This window comes from Bombus huntii, chromosome 4, assembly GCF_024542735.1.
Source record: "Bombus huntii isolate Logan2020A chromosome 4, iyBomHunt1.1, whole genome shotgun sequence".
Taxonomy (NCBI): Eukaryota; Metazoa; Arthropoda; class Insecta; order Hymenoptera; family Apidae; genus Bombus; species Bombus huntii.
Genome location: NC_066241.1, coordinates 8,846,122 through 8,869,676, shown reverse-complemented (window position 1 = coordinate 8,869,676; position 23,555 = coordinate 8,846,122). Strand labels below are relative to the sequence as shown.

General features: G+C 40.7%; 1 protein-coding gene across 5 annotated transcripts in view; it reads right to left on the bottom strand.

Annotated features, from left to right (window-relative positions):
• LOC126864788 (protein split ends) overlaps positions 1 to 23,555 on the bottom strand; it is a 120,642-nt gene that overhangs the window by 36,273 nt on the left and 60,814 nt on the right. The gene's annotated exons all lie outside the window — the stretch shown is intronic.

Below are 23,555 nucleotides of genomic sequence, written 5' to 3'. Positions count from 1 at the left end.
TCTGTTCGTTGACGACTATACTCAAGCGTCAAGTCTGCCACTTCTATTGAACGTACGTGTGGAAGGCACGGAAAGTCTTCCAACAGTACCATTCTAGGCAGACGACACTGACATAAGCCGCAAACGTCGCAAGCAGCAGCGTTGGGACGCATCAACGAGGCCGGCGAGGACGTGGCAACAGTGCTATGACTCAGCTCTCCTCGTTCCAACCGCTTCCCTTGCCCCCTGGCCCCGCTACAGCTGCCTCTACGCAGCTGACGCCCTTCTCCTCCTGCTGAGAGCACCCTACCACGTTTCCACTCGATTCTATCCCTTCCTCCTATCGTGTCCCAAGTTTCCCCTGCCCCTTAAACCAGCCGCTCCATTCCGCTCCCCTATCGGCTTACTACCGCTCCTTCCCTTCCTTCTCCCTTCTCTGGCATCGTCACTGCCACCACAACCCCAACTCTCTCGAGGTACACTGACAACTCGTTTGTCCCCTCTCCAGAAGCGTGCGCGGGCCGATTCCTACACGGCGTCGTGCCGTCGCCGTCGCCACCGCCGCCGCTAGCGAGACGAGCGTGCAAAGTCCCCTTTGGAAGAAAAACACCTCTCTAGCCCCCGCGCTCTTCCTGCTTTTTCTCTCGTTCTCTGTCTGTCTGTCTATCTTTGTCTTTTCTCCGAGCACACCCTACCACCTTCCGCCCCTCCCAACCTTCCACGTCCATCTCTCCGCTGTCTCCCAGCCTGTTCGTTTTTCTTCGTTCAATGGCTCGTTCCTTCTTGCTCCTTTTCTTCTGGATCTTCTTTCTTTCGGGGTTCTCCCGCTGCCATTTCGCTTCTGTATATCCGCTGCCAGGCCGAACAATGCAACGTGATCCAGGTGCAGGGGAGAAGCAGGATAGAGAGCACGCGAGGCCAGGGGCGACGAAACGCGGGAGGGGAGCCATGGAAAGAACGAAAGGGCAGCGAGTACGCGACACGACTCGCCAACGAAATTCTGTAGTTACGGTGCGGTGAATCTACGCGCGGTCGTCCTCACTCCTCACACCGCATCGCGTCAACTCATCTTTTTCTTCCTTTTTTCATCTATCGATTGTTTTTATACGCGCTTTGATATCGATGCGACGTGCTTAGCATTCGACGAGTTATTTTTTTAAAACGATTGAATAATTTCTGCGGGTCAAGCATTTCGCCTTTCAATAACGCTATTTTCTTTACTTTTCGTTACTTGCAACGATCCATACCCGACGCACATTATAATAAATTACTATTTATTTTTTTATCGCTAAACACGAACAACGCAATTACTAGAAACGTTGCACATTTGTCTCGTTTAGTAAAAATCTTTTATTTAACGATTTTTTCACGCGGTGACAATAAGCAACGTAATACGTTAATTGATCTTTTAAATTTTATACGTTATTCGACAATATTTCTGTTTAGACGATGAGAGAGAAAGAATTTCATCGGAATTCTGTAACAGGGTTACTCGCCACTATTACCCAATGAATGCGTCTATTCCATATACGATAAGGAATGGCGTAACTTGCAGTTTATAAGTAAAATTATCGCCGGCCTTAAACCTGTAACAGGCAGATGCCTATATACAGAGCGTGATAAATAATCCCTCGACGACAATGAATTCTCGAGACTGTATGTTGTAAACTTTTTCGTCGCGAACAATCTGAATATCCGCTCGCAAGATTAACATAATGAAAATATAATTTCCTGATTAGTTTTTAATATAGTATGACCAATTTTATTACGTCACCCTAGGGGCTGCTATTTTTGAATACGTATATTAGATACAACATTACATTACATACAATACGTACATGCCAGTCAGCGAACAATGTGAATGGTCGAATCGGTAATACCAATCGCGCGAACAGAATCCGTGTTTGAGTTTGCATTAAACATTTTGATCGAACGATTATTTTTTATTGTACATGATACAGAATCGTTGAACCGGGTTACTCGATATTCCCATTAGATAACGTATATACATAGCCGGACTGTCGAAAACGACCGTTGTATTACGTTAAATGCGTCGCATACTAATTACTATTTAAATATACAATACTATAACTATTATTTAAATAATATAATAAGCTATTATTATTTAAATAGCAGCTATTTACGTATCTACATAAGCGAAGATCATAAGGATGGACTATTACGACAGAACGTGGTATTCTACTACTGTCGATGACCACGTATATTCTAGAATGTCGTGAAACGAAAGCGTTCCTTGGTAAGCGATCATCGAGAGCGTGCACCGCGTATGCGAAACTTCTTTTTCCTTTTCGATCGGCTCTCTCGGATACACGGAGTCTTTTGTAATATGAGTAGCGAGACAGAGGGCAACGAGACGCACGAGGATCAGTACGAATGCAATCGCGGTAATAATTCACGCGTTATCTGCTCTCCTATTCTAATATAAGAAACGAGAGAGAAGCAAGCGGCCGTCGACTACGAGGCCGCGTGGGTTCGAGGTCGAAGCCGTAGAGTCACGTTAGGCGACTGCCGGCTATGTCGTAGCCGAGGTGCCGTTATTTTAATGCAGATACGCAGTCCGGACGAGAATGAAAGGCTGAAGGAGACATTTGCACGTACAGTGCACGACTGCGATGTATCTAGTCGTTGTCGCGGTGCCAACCTCTGCTCCGTACGCGTACGCCACAATCGTCGATTCCTCTCTTCGTTGTCTTAGCATTTGCATTCAGCGGATGCGTGCGTTCATTTACTTTCCGTAATGCTTCCAGTTATGTTCGTACATTACACAAAATCTCGGTTTAGTATCGGTGGCGTGTGAGATCATTTGTTCGTTTATTTTTCATCTTAAGTCTTTATAACGACGATTATCATTCGCTCGATGATCAGTCGATAATGTAAACAGTCCTTTATCCAGTTGGTTAAACGAACGAAGGCTACGCCTTTATAGAATGTATAATTTCCAGTACAGTAGAAACGTAGGAAGATATTTCGGTAAAAAAAAAAAAAAAATAGCGACCTATTGACCAGTGTATTTTTAGTTACGTTAATACATCAAGTCGAATGAAATTTACCGAAATACATTTCCATATAACGAACCAATTTCCGATTATGTAATACAATTTCCTTTGAATACTTTCAAAACGAAATATTCAAATCAGCCGATTAAATACGTGCCTATCGTTTTATCGCGATATCGATCGATGCAATAACACCATATCGTTCTTACGTAACGTCACCAGATTTCTATAGATATTGAAAAGACGAGTTTGTTATCGATAAATGGTACAATGTGCAGCGTAACATAGATGGTAACAGAGACCTTATTAAATTCAGACAAAAGATTCATATTGAAACTACAAATGGCTTTGTTTCGAATTTCTTTCGATTGGTTTTTTAATGAACATCTATCTGTCTTCTAAAGGTATCGTGAATTGCATTTATACATCGTATATCACATGCAAATCGGACAAGTCCAGTGTATCATAAATGATCCAGCAGCGTCATATATCACAGTGCGCATCTTATTTATAATTCATTTAAACAAGCTGTATATTAAAGGATCCTGTAATGCAAGTTGATGGCATGCTTTGTCATGCATATGCATATTTATTATGTACATGGTTATATGATTTTAAGAATGTTAAATGATATTTTCAGACCGTGTCGTTATATGTTCACGTTATTTGCAAAACATCAATCAATTGTATTTTATGATATTTGAACATTTGACTTGACACGATCACCTTTAAGCGAGCCTGTGGGCTAGTTCTGAAAATGTCACTCTATCGAATACACCGTATAAAAACGTTTCTTTCCTCTAATTTAGTCAAACATCTTTTTCTTCTCACGATGCTATACTATAAAAACCGTATTTTCTAACAACGAAATATTCAGTCCTCGAAATACTTTATATTCCGCTTGTATCGCTGCTTTTAAGTTTCTTTGTTGCAATCGATGTTAAAATACTCGTGTCAATCCCTGTAACTAACATAAGGACTCTCGTATACGACATGATAAGCAGACTGTAGATTTTTATGCAAATTTATATTTTCATAATCGCAGTTAAGGAAATGCAATCTATGCAGAGATTTTTACTCTTTTTACTCTACTCTGGATATTTTATATTTTTTACGTATTATACGCATTCTGCGCATAGCTGTTTCGAAATTTCCCACAAATGCATAAAAGACCGCAGTCTAATAATAAAAGCTGGCATAGAAATAATTAATGGAAGATGGTCGTATATTTAGAATAGTAAGATAAACACTTAACAGGTGCAAGAAACCGTCGAACTTGTCTAAACCTGTTAGGACTCGACGGATGGTCGAACCTTCGACGAAAGACGAAGGTACGTAACGACGGTCAACGAACAAGAGGAATTTTCAGAATATGCTGCTGTTCTGGAGGTAACGCGAAACCTAAAAGACGGAGATGGAGAAGCGAAAGAAGGATCGAGGGTCGCAGAAATGTTCTCGAAGGCGTCATCTCAAACAGGTCATAAAGGATATCGTTGGGTTCGAAAAGGAAGAAGAGAGGAGACGAGAGGAAGGCAGAAGAATGAGAAGTAACGGTAGTCGGGTAGATCGGTAGAACTTTACCGCGCCTGTTTTTTGCTGTGATGCGACACGACTAGTCGGTTTACGCTTCTTTGCATCGGATCGCGAAGAAAGTCAAGTCGTGCGTGCTTCGTGCGTGTCGATCAGGCGACAAAAATGTCGAAGAAAAGACGTACGCATTTACTTCGCTGGCTGAATAAAATCGCAAAACTTTTCCTGCGTGTTCGTTAATTTCGCACGATCTACGATCATTGTTCGACACGTTGATCGTCTAGCGAATTTTATAGATTATGCCTTGGCACAGCTGCGGTACATTGAAATGTATTAAACATTTAATCTCTGCAACATATTATTTTTTATTTGCACACTTATTTTTCACAATGTTATTCAGATTGTTCGTATTATTAAAAATCTGTTAGTCTATAAAATTTATCTTATTTTCATTCGTTTTGATAAATCTAGTGAAGCTGTCACGACCGGCATACCTCAAATCCGATGGACCGACGATAGAAACAAAGATGTGGCGGCACTCGGCGACAATGTATATCGCTGAAGTGCCTAATGAACCATTAACATCCCAACGGTCCTTCCACCGAAGGTTCTAGAAGAAAGAACACGTGGCAACGGTCGCGGACGCCTAGCAAATGCATGGACGGTAGGAATATGTTGAGGGATGACAAAAGAAAGTAATCGGATCCGATCGAAAGTAAGATCATAAGAGTCATTTCTTAGAAAGTCACGCCTAGAGTTCGAAAATGGATTGCAAAGTGTATCGTTGTTAGAAAAAAATAAAATTTTTTTTTTATTTTTCACCTCAAATTTCTTTTTTATTTTTTATTTTGTTATTTTACGTGACAAAACCGTAGAACGCAGGATGTTGCGGTATATGCGAAATGTAAATAAATGAAATATTTTGCAGGAGATCCGATTTAAAAAAAAATTGTTTCAAGTTACGATTCACCATCGTCCATGTACTGTCTATAATGAGTCACGTTTGGATAAAATGTATTATTTGCGACGCTAGAAATTGCTGTTTATTTCTACTAAATAACATTTCATACTTCTAATGTTAAAAAATTGCTCCGAGTATTTACAGCTTTATCTTTCAGTGTCGAGACAACACGAAGTAAAGTCTCGCGCCATTTTCAGAGAACAATTAATTTCTTTTTATCGATTCAAAGTTAATAACCGCTGAAAGAAAGAATCCATTGTACTGTAATCTACGTACAAATGCTGCTATAACGTACGAATCCACAAACTTTCTTTCTTCCACAGCCAACGATTCGAACTGAACCAACTAAGAAAAATTTACCGTTTAAACACTGACATTGCTGGACTACGGGTTTCTATGTATTTATGAGAAATTCAGAGCTGCAAGAATGGACGTAGAGTATGCACGTAGTATGTAAAAATATACGAAACATGCAAATATTCGATATATCGTAAAACAATTGCTCGTCTGGTTTCTTCTTCTTATTTAATTGTCTCTACAAAAATACAAACTTGCATAAATATCCGCAGTCTAGTAGTCACTACTAGTCCTTACGATAGCACGCTGTAACGATACAAATCCATCGGTCGTATATTATTAAATTGCATGCTGTTACTAGCATTTAATAATAATCGATCGATACGGACAAACCGTTAAGAAATAATCGCGACGACAAGACGAAGCCAACGAGGCACCATAGGAAAAACCGTGGTCGTTCTCGCGTTCAACTCCGCCAGGGAAGAACCGCAGACGAATAGGGGAGAACGAAAGGGAAGTGGCGCAGAGAACGTACCCAGACCAAACGAGAAAAAGGGAGGGAGCTTTCGTGTATCTGAGAGAAAATGTGAGCGTGACGCGAGCTTCTAGGTTGGAGAGTTCTCGGCTGCCGTTGAACAAGGGTTTCTTCTTCGGCCTAGACGAACCAAGAGTTAGGAGGAGACACAGCGACGAAGGGGGCCGATGTATGGCGTTGTCGGATAAGTCTAAAACCTTTCCGAGCTCACGTTTTTCTTCGCAAACAATAGAGATTCTCTACACGAATGGAATAATAACGCTACATCACGATAGATGGCAGAACGTTACGACTATTTAACAGAATGGTATATCGTAAGTGCGACATGATATCGTCTATCGAGTTTCGAATCGTTCTCGAGTAGAGAATAAGGGATATATTTATATGAAATTTGTCCTATGGATAATTTGATCTAATCAAAATCGTATAGCTGCAAGGTGTTGCGATAAAGTTCGCAACGTATAGCAGAAACGATTTAAACGATTTAGCCGATTCGATATTCCGATTAAAGCGACGAACGTTCCTTGCTGCGAAGAAAAGACATGCGAGGAAAGAAAAGTTGAAAAGATGTTGTGTAGGTTCGCGAGGAAAACGACGAGGGAAAGGGTAAGAAGAGAAGAAACGGAGAGGCAGAGCAATGGCGTAATTTCCACGTGGAACGATTGCAGGTGCAGTTATTTCAAAAGACGCGTGAAGAAACACCTATTTTTTTCTTCTCTGTACGTTGTACGAAATGCGTTAAATCTTTGCGCCAGAACCATTGTTCGATTCGTACGCGTTTCCCGGCTGCTTTCTTGCCGCCTTTGTTGCACCACTTTGCGTGTACAGATTCGCGCAGAAACAACAATGAGAATGCGAGGGAACCGAGGGATAATTAACGATATGATAAAAATATGACGCAATGGAAAGGACCAACGACACCATGGAAAATGAAACGATACGCACGGTTTGGTAATGCGAGGCGACGTAAATCGCGATGAGCAGAGAACAGTCGTCGCGTATCGCCGCCTTTCGTGCAACAATTCACTTCCCGAAACTAGGCTCTTTCTTTTCCGTGAAACGCGTATATACGTTCGACGTTTTATCGTTGCATCTTTCAAGCTAACGGAATTACGACAAATTATGCAAATCAACGTTTAATAACTGGTATTAAACGAACTCAACTACTATTATGTAAAACCTCTTCAGTTATATTTTATAAAATAACGTTGTCAATAATGTCGACAAATGACATCATTGTAACTATATATATATTTATTTTATGCAAAACGATTTCGACTGACCTACAATTAAAATTATCTTCTTTCCTTTGGTTATTACACGATACACGTACCTACTACGACGGGTGACGCTACGAAGAAAATATAGTAGCGAACGAAAAGGAATTCCTATAAAGAAAGTAAAGTAACGTAAAGATATCGCAATTTTACGAAGTGCATTGTTATTTTCAGTAAGAACAATGAATAAATATGATATATACCATAGAATAGACGACCAACGTGACGGAAATTTTTAAAACAAAGTTACCAAGATTTATAGCGTATGGATCTTAAACTTTCTTCTATCCGTCACTGTACACAATTTGGTAATTACGTGTCTAGAAAGCCTACACAGCGTTCTCCACTTCGATAATTTTTTAATCTGAAATCGCCATTTTGAAGAACTTTTTCCTACACGCAGAACCGTCGAACTCTCTTAATTTTCGAGACATGTACCGGCAAAAAACCGTCGGCACCACTACAGTGGATTCTGTCCATAATTGTACATCATCCGTGACAGCGTATGTGTCGATATTGGTTGGTTGTCGATCGTCTTTCGACGCGGCGAGTTCTATAAAATAACAACCGACTGAAACCTAACTCTTATCTTCTTTTTTTTCATATACGTTTCAACGTCGCGTCAGCTAGACCTACGTGCTTATTAGCGAGAGAGAGAGAGAGAGAGAGAGAGAGAGAGAGAGAGAGAGAGAGAGAGAGAGAGAGAAACAGAAAGGCAGAGAGATTTACTAGTGGATTTTGCTAAATAATACGTCTTTCGGAAAGAAGAAAACGCTCGAAACATGGTTCGTAGTTTATACGAACGAAGATCGAGCGAAATGGCGAACCTAACCTATCGTTGCTGTATCTGTGCCACAAATTTTGTCGGAAATGTTGACTGCTGCGGAATATTTTTAAGAATCATCGAAGTCGAGAACGCGTCGGCTTTCTAAATACGTAATTAACTTCTAACTACCGTGGAACGTTTCAGACGATTATCGTTACTTGTAAGTATTTAATAACGCTTTCCTTGAAACTTACTTCTCACATCGAGATCTTCTTTTCGTCGAAACGCGCGATCGACGATCGTAGAGGAGAGGCGCGCGTGCCAGTGACGTTGAAAGGAAGCAACTCGAAATAGGATAAATGTCAACAGAAAGCAACGATGGTCCGGTTATTTGCATTATATCCACCAAGGACAATTAACGCCAAAGAAATATTAACGCGAGAATAATGTAGGATCGAAGATCGATATAAAATACTACTTCGTTCAATTAGGCGGAACAGTTATGCGTCCTGTATCTTTATAAACACGAGTATATCTGTAATCAAATTATCTGTAATTAAGTTATGTGTAATTTAATTAAAACGATATTGCAGATATTAAATACCATATAAGGTGATATATTATGGATGAAGCATATAGATGATGATGGAGGAAAGTCCCATATTTTTATATACGTGAATACCTATGGATAATCTAATACGAACGGAATGTTACAAATGAAATATATGGAAAACTCTGACGGTGATAGAAGGAAATAGGCAAATTGGAAATGAACGGCGAGATATAAAACGAGTAACGAGACAGGGAGAAAGTTATCATAAACTTTGCAATAAATCGTTGCACGATTAGATTTCATTAAAAATGTGCTCCTTTAACGATCCCAATCTTTTCACTTTTCTTATATTCGAATGAGTACTAAAAAGAAGAAGAAAAAAGAGATAGAAAAAAAAAAGAAACGAAAAGGTGAAGATTAAAGTACAGCTGGTAACAAGATACGGTAACGTTCTCTTCGTCTCTGCTATTCTTCGTCGAAACTACTATTTCTCGGAATTCTCTTATTAATGCGAAAAAGATACTTAAAATAGCGAAGGCAAAGGGTGAGCAAAGGAAAGAACGAATACGATGGTCAATACATAGTACCGGCAGTGTAATTGTAATGCCTGGTACAACAACGATATTTTAAACTGACGATTTAATTATACCGTAGAGGGGAAATTTTCCGAGGTATTGCACGAGACGACGTAAACTTTAATTCGAAACTCGACGAAACTATTCGTGGCCGCTTCACGAAGCACGCGGAACGAGCATGGGCAGTGAAGAGACAAGAAAGGGAATAGAAAAAGATAGATATATAGATGGATACAGTCAGTCACAAATTCTACATACTACTAAACATAAAATATCATTAGAAGAACGTTATACGCGATTTATTGCTGGCAGTAGACGCGTTAACACAGACTTTGTTCTTTACAAAAAAGGAAGAAGTAGAAAAATATAAAACGCAATGTTGCAAAATTTATAATGCGTGACATTATACGAATAACAAGATCAACAATGCCCTATTGTCTCCTTGACGAAGAAAAAATTCAAGCTTTTGTAATTACTCGCGCAATTTTATCCTTTGAGAAATTTTTTAACTCCTTTAAGAAACTCGTTAATTAACTTCTACGATGGCCATCATCGCTGACCTATGCTCTACTGTATTTATTAGGGTGATTAAAGTACGACAAATTTCGTGGACCACCAAATTTTCCATAATACGAATGACTTGTATGACATTGTCAGAAAGAAGTGAGCAAATACGGTCTACTATTTTGCAAGAATAAAATGCTACGTCATAGCATACTTCTATCCATCGATGAAGCTCTCAAAATACTAGTTTGCCCCAAAAATCCCAAAAGTACAAAATGGATCATACGCAATTCGATAAAATAATATAGAACGAAAATGTTGTGCCCCTATTATTTCCTTATGAAACGAAACGTGTCAATGTGTTAGTTATCGATACGCAAGTACAAATAATACTATGACAGAATGGATCTCCTTGCTAAATCGGACACGCAAAATTCAATGAACGTACGTATTGTATTATTGTCATCGTTAATTTTATTCAAGGTCGCATCGACTACCAAGATCGTTGTTAAATCCAGTCCAATGTCTAAATTCCTTTACAGAAATTGACAATCTTTCGTAGACTCGAGATTCGACGGAACGAGATTCGACGCGAGCGTATCCTTAAGATCGTCGCGTGTTTCCCTTTCTTCGTTGCGTACAGAGCTGCGTATAAATTAAGTGGCTGACCGATAATTTCACACTGCAAACGCGACATTCAACGGAAGCTCTATCTTGCAGTATGTACGCGCCGATTTTGTCCTGGTTATCGCGGTATGTCCTTTACGGTCGAACTGTCGATTTATCTTCGGATCGTAGAAGCCAGCGATTCATTTATGCAGCGAGTTTATAAATCGCAATTTTCCCATGACACGTTCCAGTTACGTTCGTTTATTGCTTCAATACGTTTTACGACGTCAAACGTTATACGTCGCACGTGGAAAGCTGATTTGATCAGTTTGTTCCGTGAGAGCAATGTTTGCCTTTGGATCAGCTTTCGTTCGTTTTCAAGGATATTTTTTGCTGGCCAGAGCTATAGATCGTAGGTAGTTGCGTGGATACTCGGACTTTTGCGACCGACTGTCGAGCGTAGGTAGGAAGAGAACGGCGAATCTGTGTGTGCGGCGAATGTAATCAAAGCTTAAGGCTCGACGCACGTTGCAGCGCGGATAGAGCAACAGCAACGGCGAAACGTGATTTCGAGTCATTCAGCCAACCGCACCGCTAAGATTCATCGCTTCTCCGATGACGTCAACACGGAAGCGTTTCGTTTTGGTGCTCGCGGCTCGTAACCTGAAATCTCTCTCGCTGCTGACGATTTTATCCAAGCAAGTCCGGTCGTTCTACGAACTCGTACTTTTATTTCTTCCCCAGTTCTTCCGTCCTTTCTACCTTGTAGTTTGCTCGCGATGGCTCAGGGAAATTTCGTTCGCCAAATAAACATCTATATACAGGGTGGGTGGTAACTGCGGTGGTACAAGCGGAAAGGGGGTGATTCTACGCGAAAAAAGAAGTCGAAAATATAGAATAAAAATTTTTTCTTTTTTTTCATTTTTCCATCGAAACAACGATCTACAGTGAGGATCCGTTGTGACGTACCGCACGCGTACCGAGCGGAAATTCAAAGTCGATTTTCTCGAAAACAAAGCCTCGAACGAAAAATGTTTATTCTATATTTTCGACTTGTTTTTTCGCGTAGAATCACCACCTTTCCGCTTGTACCACCAGTTACCAAGTACCCTGTATATATGAGCAGATGAAATATGCGTGGTCGATTTCGTTTTATTATGGTCGTTGAGCGAAGCAAATTATACAGAGTGTCACGGAAGAGCCGCTATCGTTTTATTCTATCGTAATTCGTTTTTTGTTCGAGGTTGTATCGATCGTTGGTCGAGTTCCGTTTGTCGTGTGATCGTTAGCGTGGATCGTACAATTTTACTATCGATCGTTCCACGCCTCGACAACGTGTCGCTATAGTAAAAGTTTATTATCAACGCCGATCGTTGGTTGCGCAAAACGCAAGAAGACTTACGAGAAATTTTCGCACGTACACGCAAACTCGTGCGAACGAACCGTTTTTCGCGCAATTATAAATTTTTAAGTCCTTTTTGCTGCGACTGTCGGACCGAGGAGAGTCAGTCGTCGCACGGTGAAACGAAAATATCGAAACGCCGAGGAACAATCGGAGAAACACGCGAAAATGTCACGAAGAAGTCAGAAAAAGGTTGTCGAAAGGTCACGCACTTGCGAAGCAGCTGAAGAAGATCGTTTGATCGATGACGTATTCCACGATAAACGATTAATACAAAGTTCACCTTGCTTAAAAATCCTCTACGAATAAAACGGTAACACTCGTTTCGTGACACCCTGTATAAGAGTGAAGTTCAAAAAGGCTGCCAGATATTGGAAACTCGAGATACAGATAGAAAAACGTTGCTTCTTCCTTACTTTACAGGTAAATGCACGAAACTGGCGTTTCAAGCGAACGCTAGAAAGCATAAAAGTAGAAGAAAGTAGGAAACGATTTAATAGCTTTGCGCTTCTAAAGAAAGAAGATGACTTGTATTTATTTTTTCCAGTTACGTGGCTGCGTAAATCAAGCTCAGCGAACGTTATTTATTCTTCGCCACGAGAACCTAAAATGCATAAGAAGAAGAATACCGATAAACATTTTATCTCACGTTCACGTTCTTCCTCGGTTAACACGCGTAATCTTTCTGATCACTGCGATCAAGTAACAACATTTTTTGTTAAACTCGTCGTCGCGTCCTTTTCGCTGCGATGGAAAAAAAATTCCATTTAGAAATCTCAAAACAACGTTTGGTTTGTTACAAAGAAAAGAGGTATCTATCGTCGTTATACGTTTTCCATTCGACAGACTTTCCACGTGTGGTTGTGCTCGACGCTTGAAAACTCGTGTATGCAAAACCCAAGTAGCCAGCATCCTGTGCTGCGTACGACAGGACCGGGAAAAATCCTGTTCCGCCGCTTAAGGATCCTCGGATGGAGAAGACGTCCCGTGACTATTAATAAACTTCTGTCCCCTCGTCGTTGCCCTGTTCCTGAGAAACGAAACTTTAGAAAATTTTCTTCTCTACGTATCCGTCGGAATTATTTTCTTTCTTCTACTAAAAAAAAAAAAAAAAAAAAAATCCTCGGTCTCTTCCTCTCGCTGGTATATCCGAGTAGGGAACGAAGGACGATTTAAAATGTAGAGCTTGCGAAACATCTTAGTCGCGTTGGAAATCTTGCAAACTCTTGATACGTTACCAAGTGTTTGAGAGTTTGCATGGGATTTCAAAGTTCGACGAGCACGCGATATTTTTGACGATCGTAATTTTTTATTTCATCGAGGTAAAATACGAAAGGAGGCGCGAGAAGTTAAAAAGTGTCGCGTGATTAGGAAAAAATTCGCACGTGGAAGAGTTTCAAGCTTCGATAAATTCCAGCTTCGGAATCCAAGTGATTCTCGAATTCGTCCGCCACGTACACGATGATACAGGTTCCAGGTGTTACGAATAGTTGCGTTACATGTTGTAATCGACTCTACGAGTTTAATCAGATAATTTACCATATCAGTCGATACACGCATATTATATCACCGCGATCTTGTATCGCATGACAAGACCGTTGGATTCGACTAAAACTATACCGCGAATATACGTACTCGTTTAATGATCGCAGTAATCGACTTGAGACTGAAAATTAATAATTTTTCAATTTTATATATCTCGGAATGGAAAGAGCAAACGCGTGGATTAACGTACCATAGAAATTCTCTGTTCAGAAATGTTTGAAATTTCCAGTGTTTTAATATCCCATGTGATAATGTATCGATAGATGCATTTATTGCAGTCGATTAAACAGAAAACGATGATTATTTAACGTGAACTTGACGCTTTATTGACCGATAGCCGATTAATCGGCTTTTTGTCACCGACGATCACCGACCGATAGCCTATTAATCGGCTTTTCGTCGTCGACGATCTTTCTCATTATTTGAGCGGTAATTTGTTATTTAGTGTTAAAGTGCCCTGCTCAGTTGCGTCAGTTGCGTTGCTTTGCAAGCTCCCACGGTTTTATACCAATTTGAAGAACGTACCGTTCGCGATCGACGAAAAGAATGGTATTGAAGAGTCTAAACCGAAACAGAGCCGGCGTCGGGAAGAATCCGCGCCTGAGACGCCGGTCGGACGTGCGTATGCTGTTGTATCGTTAACGGTCGGTAAAGTGATAAGACAACTCTCGATTAACGACTCTCCGGTGGCTAACTGAACATCGACTGTTGCGGTGCCGAAATATTGGATTAGCAACTAAGCGATTGCGGATTTTGTCAATATCATCCAATAATAACTCAATGTATCGATGGCCGTTAGGCCTATTGAAGTTTGCCGACCCTTTCGGCTTGTCGGCATTTCAGCTTTATCGTTCACATTGTCTATATGTCGGCGATCTTTCCGCGGTACTATAAAAGAGACCAAAGAAGCCGCTGTAAAGAGAATCGTCGTGCCAAAAACTAAACACCGGAGAAGATGTAGAGTTTTCTCAGAAGCGAGATTCGCTGCAACAGAATTGAAACAAACAACCGTAAAAACGACGGACTGTAGGAAACTTGAAAGTGCAAAATCTCGCAACCGTGTAAAACGTTCGGAATATACTGCTTTCGACGCTATCTGCTAAGCGAAAAAGAATCTTCTACCTAGCGAGATATATCGTCTTCTTTAATCGGGCATTCCGAAAAGTAAAAATTTGTAGTAAAATCCGCGGTATAGTTATAAGGAAACGGTTAAAGCCTCTCCTGTTGCGACACATTTCTACAAACAGAAATCTCAGTTGCGAAAAACATACGTCGCGCGATTAGTCGACAAGATTCCAAGAAGAATTGCCATTCGCAGGCTGGCGCAACCAAACAGCGGTGTATCATCGACGACCGCGCGAAAAGTCTGCTATTTCTTGCGATGGAAAATTGGTCGTAAACACGCGTTACATCATTCGGTACACCTGCGTGTACAGTCAACGATCCTTCCAGCATTTGGTTCATAGTACGGTGGTAATACACAGGCGTAACAATAAGATCAAATTTTTTAGCAGCAGTGTAGTTTATTTTCTGCCAATTACCGATCGTAAAAGCAACACGGCTTATAATTATTTTCTCTATCGCCTCTCGCCATTCTCGCTTCACCGTCTACGCGCGCGTCCATTCGCTCGTACACTTATTTTATTTATTCGTTTATTTATTTGCACGCTGTATTTCGTTCAGATGCGATCGACGTAAACGAACGTACATCGACATACGATACAAATATTACGTTACTCGTACACGATGCGGAAGCGAAGACGAACGCGAAACTTTTTTCATGCGTTTTTTTAAACGTTGGCAACGATTTAGAGAAAAAGTGTAGCTGGTGCACGAATGAGTTGGCGTGCTTACGTACACGACTGATACAACTATCAGAGGCGTTGTCGATCTCGTGCATGCATGTGTGTAAAAACGGAAATCCTCCGAGAGTCCACTTATTTTACTTTTATTTTACTATCGCACATGTCGCACATTATCGTCGTCTATCGAACTGTTAGCTGCTATACGTGTTTACTATCTGCTGGTAAAACGAAACTCGCGATAAACTAAGATTTCTCGTTGATCGACCAACATCGCCGACAAAAGTCTCGAAATTTCGAGCGAACGCGCTCTGACGAGGTCGCCACTGTCGCTCGCTGCTTCTCTTCCGGCCTTCCAGTCGATCGCGCGCAGGTCGCACGCATCTCATGTCACGCACAAATTAATTGCTAAAATTCTACGCCACGGGAACGTACAGCGATGGAAAAAGAATTTCGAAACTAAAAACTATGCAGAGATGAGATGGTTTTACGAAATGAACTTCTAGTTGGCGAAAGCGGCGAATAAATATAGCGTACACTGGGCACGGAATAGACGACTGTTGTCTAAGATATGCACATGGTAAAGACTGTCTATTGGCTTGGCAACTGAGTGATTGGGGATTTTGTCGATACCACCTAATGACAAAATTCAATAGTATAAAAGCAAAATTCGTAGCGAAGATTTATATACAATTCAGCGTATTAAAACTCGCAAGCTTTCTTTTATTCGCCACCCTGTATATGTTTGGTTGAAAGCAACGCATTCACACCGGAAATTACTGTTGCTTTCGTTCGATGGTCTACGGATCGAGAATGCTCGATATTTGTGACTAAAGGTCAGGTAAAAACCTACAGGTATAAACCCTGGGCGTTTCTTAAAAATTGCCGTTGCGCATCAGTTGAAAATCACCGGCTCGTACAAAGGAAAACGAAAATTCTAGGAAAATCTGTCAGTATTTCTCAGGCTTTTTACCGTTAGCGTACATATTGTCACGTAAAATAACAAAATAAAAAAGGAATTTGAGGTGAAAAATAAAAAAAAAATTTTATTTTTTTCTAACAACGATACACTTTACAATCCATTTTCGAACTCTAGGCGTGACTTTCTAAGAAATGACTCTTATGATTTTACTTTCGATCGGATCCGATTACTTTCTTTTGTCATCCCTCAACGTCCTCACCGTCCATGCATTTGCTAGGCGTCCGCGACCGTTGCCACGTGTTCTTTCTTCTAGAACCTTCGGTGGAAGAACCGTTGGAATGTTAATGGTTCATTAGGCACTTCAGCGATATACATTGTCGCCGAGTGCCGCCACATTTTTGTTTCTATCGTCGGTCCATCGGATTTAAGGTATGCCGGTCGTGACAATATCGTCGACAGAACCGTGCGACTGTACGACGTACGTACGTACGTACGTACAGCTTTGTAATTCTGCATCGATTCCACTAAATCTACTTATACGAAATTAATTGAGATTGTAAACGCTTACGCGAGATCTTTGTGATCGAGTATGTTCCAAAGAGCAAAATCCAACGTTTCTACCATTTTCTCAGCGTAATGAAAGTAAACTTTGTACGTAGATTTTATGCGTAAGATAGAGGAATATGGATAGTAAACGAGAGAAGCGTAAACGAAGATGGCGGAAGCGAGATTTACTCGACCGTTTAAGATTTCGAGAAATTTCCGAAAAACGAAATCGAAGATATATACGGGGTGGTTGGTAACTGGTAATTTTTTTTTTTTTTTAATTTTTCCATCGAGACAACGATTTACAGCGAGATCCGTTATAATTACGGGAAAATTACGAGAAAATGGCTGCAATTTAATCGACGATTTCGAGTGATTGCGTAGTTGAATAGCTTTATACGCAACCACACATTTGTAATCACACATTTAAAATAGAAAGAAGAATAAAAGATGGCTAAAGTATTAGGTTGTCCAAAAAGTTTCTTTCGTTTCATAACATAATAATAGACGAACAACAATTTCTGTTTTATATTATTTTATCGAATTAGGTACGATCCATTCCGTCGTATTTCTCTTATTATATTCGTGCGTAATTCAATAAACTGATATAAAACAAAAAACATCGCGCGTCTATTATTTCCTTAGAAAACGAAAGAAACTTTCCGGATAACCTAATATTTTAACGAGCGAAAGAAGAAGAACCGTGAATGTCGAGTTTAAAACGGAAATAAAAAAAATGTAAAACCTGCGTCTAATGTCGTGCGCTTTTCCAATGCATTGTTTGATACCAAGCATATATCTTCCTTCTCGAGGCAGTTTACAGGATAAAAACAACGATATATAAATAGGCGCGCTAGACGAGGAAGAAATACGCAGGCACACGGAGCGAAGCAGATCGTCGTGGGTGGAGGCGAAGAGAAAGTTTGTGTAATTTTCGTAAACGTTGGCGGCGTAATTCTCAGTCGGTAACGCGGGATAGATCAGCGGAATGTTTCTTTTCGGCGTTTAAAATACTCGCAGGGATAAAAGTAGAACCGTGTAGGGTATATGTGACGCGTGAAAAGATGCACGCAAAGAAAGCGTGGGTGGAAATAAGCATCGGTGAAAGTCCAGGGGATTTTTAATCCTTCGTAGAAGAAGCAGCGAATCCGTAGAACGTTTTACACGATTTTTCTTGTGTGTAGCGCGATCCGTTTTCGTTCCATACGATTTCCATGAATTTCGAGCAAAGGAATAAAGCTGACGGAAATGCGGCCGAAGAAAAACAGGAAACACGCGATTTACATTTTTCTACCGGTTTGCGAATCGATCTAGTTTAACCCTTGTTGCTCGTGCCACGCCAACGTTACCATTGTAAACGCGAAACCGCGCTCGTTCCAATATTTTACGAGTTTTAGAAAAACATTTCGGACAATAGGCGTTTATCGATAATCGAGTTTCGAGTCGTTTCGATGAAAGTCGCGCTCGATCGTTCCGTTGGGTAGAAAATTGCGAAATTATATGAAACTGCACGACGACGGGCACGCACGTATCTAACGTTGTCAAATGAAAATATACAACGTGTTGGCGAAGAAATAAGAAAGAAAGCTGCGCGACTTTTTACGAGAATAAAACTGTTCTCGCTCCTGGTTCGAACGTAACCACGTGAGGTATTTTCGATTTCGAGCAACGAACACGGGAGGTTAAAACATCAAAACCAGGGAAAATATAGAAACCAGTTATAAAAACAAGATCGTTATCTTCAACGTGCAATTGTAAAATATTTCTGATTGACTTTGGAATCTCTCGAATGTTACTCGGGTTACTCAGAGTGCCGATCGAACAACGTATACATCGAACGCGTAAGAAACGGGCAGCACGACGCGATTCCTCGTGAAACAGAAGAAATTGCATTTTGCCTTGCCGCGTTACTTGTGTTCCGCGTCAATTCTCAAACGATACGCGAGGAAACGAACGACGAAATTTTTAGTTTCATTTATTTAAACACAAGCTTCTGCCTTACCTTCGTAGAGTAATTTTCACTTACGTTTATTTTCTACCACAGTCAGCGCGAGTAAGAACTTTCGTAACGCGAAATACTTCCGCGTTCGAACGACGCCTTCGTGTTATTTTACGCGAAACTTACGTACATTACCGAACTTCCTACCAAGTAAGGTTAGGTTTCGCGTCCAACGGTATCGTAGTTTCGATTGTACGCGCGCTCGCGACCAACGTTTTTTCTTGCCCACTTTTTTTATTTCCTTCGTCATCGTGTATTTTTACGCTTGCACAATTCGTTGGTCACGTCGGATGCTCGACGTAGCATCTTTCAGGGTGTAGAAGAGAATGCGACACGTACGGAAATTAACGATTTTCTGTTACGCAGGCGACGCCATCACGACGAAACACGAACAGTCGTTTGAAAAAACCGACAGATAGAGGATACTCTTTGGTGTCAAAGATCGTCGAACATTGCACCATTCGACTTTTGTCTTCGCTCGTGCGAAATAGCGAACAATAAAGTTCACCGCACAAAGATATTAGTGCGCGATTGTAACGTAACACGGATAACGCGAGTGACGATCAAAGAGAAAAACAACGCGTACGTATATGAAGATCGACGTGTAGATAGAAATCGGAGAAATGTGTGAAAAATTCATGAAATCGAACTTGTTTACGATATCGCTGGATTTAATTTGCCTATGCGTATGTCCATTAGCGCTGTGACTACCGACTTTTTGAACTCGAATATATTACACGTTCTTAATTAGACTCGATCGATACGACGAACACGATCAAGTATATGCAATCGAGTTTCCCGTCTCGAGAAATGATCAAGCATTTTTTAATTTGCTGTTTGTTATTCGCAGTTCTCTTGACTCGTTCTTGGCCTAAGGATGAAAGTTCCATTTACTTTTTACGATCGGTACAAACCAATAAACATGTATAATTGATCGTGTTTTTGTCTCGATAAAAAAAGCCACTTACATATTTTTCTCTCTTATAATCGTGGGGAAAAAAAAAAAAAGATTCGGTATACGCCAGTCATTTCTCGATCAGTTCGCCGAGTTCTAACGTTCAGCAAACGCGAAATAAAATCGAGTGGCCAAGCCTGATGCACGGCCGGTTTCTTTTGATCGAGGTCGACGACCTACGATCGTGCCGGGCCCACTATGAACTTTCGCGTCAACGCGATCGAATTCTTCGAAGTAAAAATCGCTGTGCGGAGGTCGACGCTGTCGCGCGTAACCCACTTAAAATCGCGAAATCGCGACGTTGCTTGTTCTCCTCGATACATTGTTAGCGCAAAGCTTGCCAGGTCTGGCAAATAACCGGTTTTAAAATTCGATCAAAAATTCTGCATTCGCTGTTATTTCCTTCGTTCGTCTAGTTTCGTGTAAATTCTTATATAAATAAAATTTGAGAAATCGATTCATCCGATGATATAAGAATTTACGCAAAGTCAGACGGGCTCGAGAGACGAATGTAGAAATTTTAATTAAATTTCGAAACCGGTCGATCGACCGGACCCGCTACGACGGTCACTGTTAACTCACTGGCAACTTTATTACCCGGTTTTGATCTGTTAAATCGCGGCTAAAAAATCTTCGACGACGCGGTTCAGATAACGTTATCGTAAAGAAATGCGCATCTACTGTATCGGCGCACTCGACGACAAAACCATCCAACAGTTTCGTCGGTACAAATATATCAGCGAAGCATAAATGCCGACAGGCCTAACGACCCATCGATAATATCCCTGCGGTCCTTTCGCCGAATATTTGGAAGAAGGCGTACGTGGCAACGGTTGCTAACGAACGCATGTGTAGTGGGTATATCGAGGGGCGACAAAAAGAAACGAATCGGATGGAGAAAAACAGTTGAGTTGTGAGAATCGTCAGTTGGAACGGAGAGTGGTACGTAAACAGTCGAAAGCGAGAACTGTTAATAAATATACTGCTAAACACCGCCGAGTATTTCTTTTGCACCCTACGCGTCCTACACCAATTCACCTCACTAAGATATAACATGCCGTAAAAATGAAACGTTACGATCGGAAATTCGATATACTTTGGTCTACTGCTGCGTTAGATACGTACCAACTACGTACGTGCTAAGAATAATCTAAATCGTATAATATAAGAATCTAACGGAAGTAGAAGCTGAAAAAGGTCTTCGCTGTAACAGGCTCTGGGACTAAACCACGAACGAAGCGAAGAAAATAAAAAAGATTTCGGTCCATCGTGGCTCCCAACGTGACAACGTATTGAACCATGAAAGAGAGTTCAAGACAGCGTATTTTTATTCAAATTCCTACTTCCGAGAATACGATTTACAGAACGGCACCTCGATAGAAAATCGCTTTAACGCTGCTACTACTTTGAATATTTCTCATATTCGTTCGCGTTACGCTGCGTTTTGCGTCATTTTCCTCGCGAATCGACACAAATCCGTAATTCGTTCATTTTACTTAATTCGACCGGCATTTTGAAAGTCTCGTCGACCGCGCGTTTACATCTCGAGATTCGACGAAACTGGTAAAGCCATAGTCGTATTTAGCGGAAGACGCGCAACGTATTTCGCGCAGCAACGGACAACAATTTGCGCCAGATGAAACAAAAGTAGAGAAATATTTGGGAAGCTACGTTCTGCGAGAGGCTTAAGACGAGACGAGGCGGGTGATTTCTTGATTTCTCCTTAGATGGCAAATCGAATTGGAAAATGTTTGACCGCGGACACGCGTTTGGACGCGTGTACGTACGTCGTGGTGTGATTGCTTGCTTTTTAGCAATCTCATAATTCATTTTCCAATAAAACACATATTATATGCGTAGGATACATCGTACGATTCATAAACGATACGAAATTCGGTCGATAGTAAAAATGTATCGATCGAGTAGGAAAAGTAGAAATCTTGAGCCACGTTGATCGACTCGAAAATAGAAAATAGAAAAATAGAACAGCGATAACGTCGTTATCGCGAGTATTATATTCGCAAATTTACCTTCCAATTTATGCCACCTTGTTCGATCACCGAACCTCGATGAACGAAATACAGGTAAGTGGGCCGTTTCTGTTTCTTTTTGTCTTTGAATTAAAATTACGCGCAAAGCGCGTATCAGACAACGGACAATAAAATAACAAAACCTGGAAGAAGAGCGTTGTCGATCTTGGCTCTCGGAGAGACTACTCGTTTGCAGCTTGTCCGAAAGAAAAGACATTTGGGAAATGACAAAACCGGACGATCGATCGTTTCCATGCGGCAGCTGTCGCTCTCGTGAAATGGAACAACGTCCGCCAGGAGAAGCTACACGATCGTTGTTCCTCGCCGTTTCCGACACGTGGGGGGCCTCTGCCACGGCTTTGCAAGGTCGATCGTTGAATCCATAATCGGACGTCGGTTATCGTTCGCACATGCCCAGCAAAATCAACAACTGCGTTCGCCTCTTTTCTAATCTAACAGCAATAATTGCGTAGTGGAGAAAACTGTGTTAAAAATTATTGTTATTCGCAATTAAGTATAGTAGTTCATCGTCCAAGGCTATTTAAATTGTTATATCATAGATACAGTCGTAGTTATCCAGCAATACGGCCAAATAATGCCGAATCATTGCGATTGTCATTTTAAGTGGAGTTAAAAATATCTCGTTACACGACCCTGAACATAACGTGTAGTATCACCGTGTCAGATGTGCGCGTGTTCTTTCCCGAGTTCTTACAGCGTATTATTACTTCTCGTTTTTATTTTTTACTTGCATTTAATTGGCAGACGAACGACAGTGTACAAACAACTAGTTCTTAGTTCCGCCTTATCCGTTTCATTTTGCAGAAGGAAAGAATCGTGAAATTCATACGATTATCTCTCGACAGGCAGATCACAGTTCCCACTTGCTTCTCGAACGAGTCGACCGAAAGAATATTTGATTTTGGCGCGTTCCTCGTAGCTGACGAATATAATTGAAAATTACGAATTGTCATTTACGGTAAAAATTCATTTATCGCACGATCGATAAATAGTAAACAGGAGATAAAATTATATCTCTAGGACTCGTCCAAGTAAGAAATAATTTCTTCCATGTTTTAGTCGAACGTTCAAATAACGAGCGAAATAATTAAATAATTATTCGAATGGAAATTCGTTCGATACGATGGCGACACGTTATCGCTGCATATGTCGCGTTTGCGCGTACGTAAAGCTGATATCCTATTCTAATACTTTCGTTTTGGCGATGAACGCAATTTAAGAAAAAATTAGATCGCCCGTGGCTGAAATACCAACGACGCTTTAAGGCGCGTTTCGAGGAAAAAGAACGAGCGGAATGCTCGTTCTTCCGTCGCTTTAGTAAAATTTCAAATTGCGTTTAGACCACACCAGCAACAGCGTATAGCGAGAGCGAAAGCGTTTGCTCGTGTTCGGTGTAAACCAGCGATTTTTATCTCTTTATATCTCGCGATACGCGTAAATTCATTACTAAAATTTTATTTGATGCATCAAAAAAATCCATTTGCTACGAGGCAGGATATTCACTGTGGGCGGTTATAATTATCTTTCTTTTATTTCCAGTTGTTTCTTGGATTGATCGTAAGATTTTTGAGATTCATAAAGGAAAGTGAACAGATATTAAACTACGTAGATACGCTGCTTGTAATTCTTTTCGAATTATGGCTCCAAGAGTGTAACTTTTTTAATTTTTATTCTTTATTTATTTACTTATCTGTTTTTGTTATTTATTTGTGTACTTATTTTCTTATTTG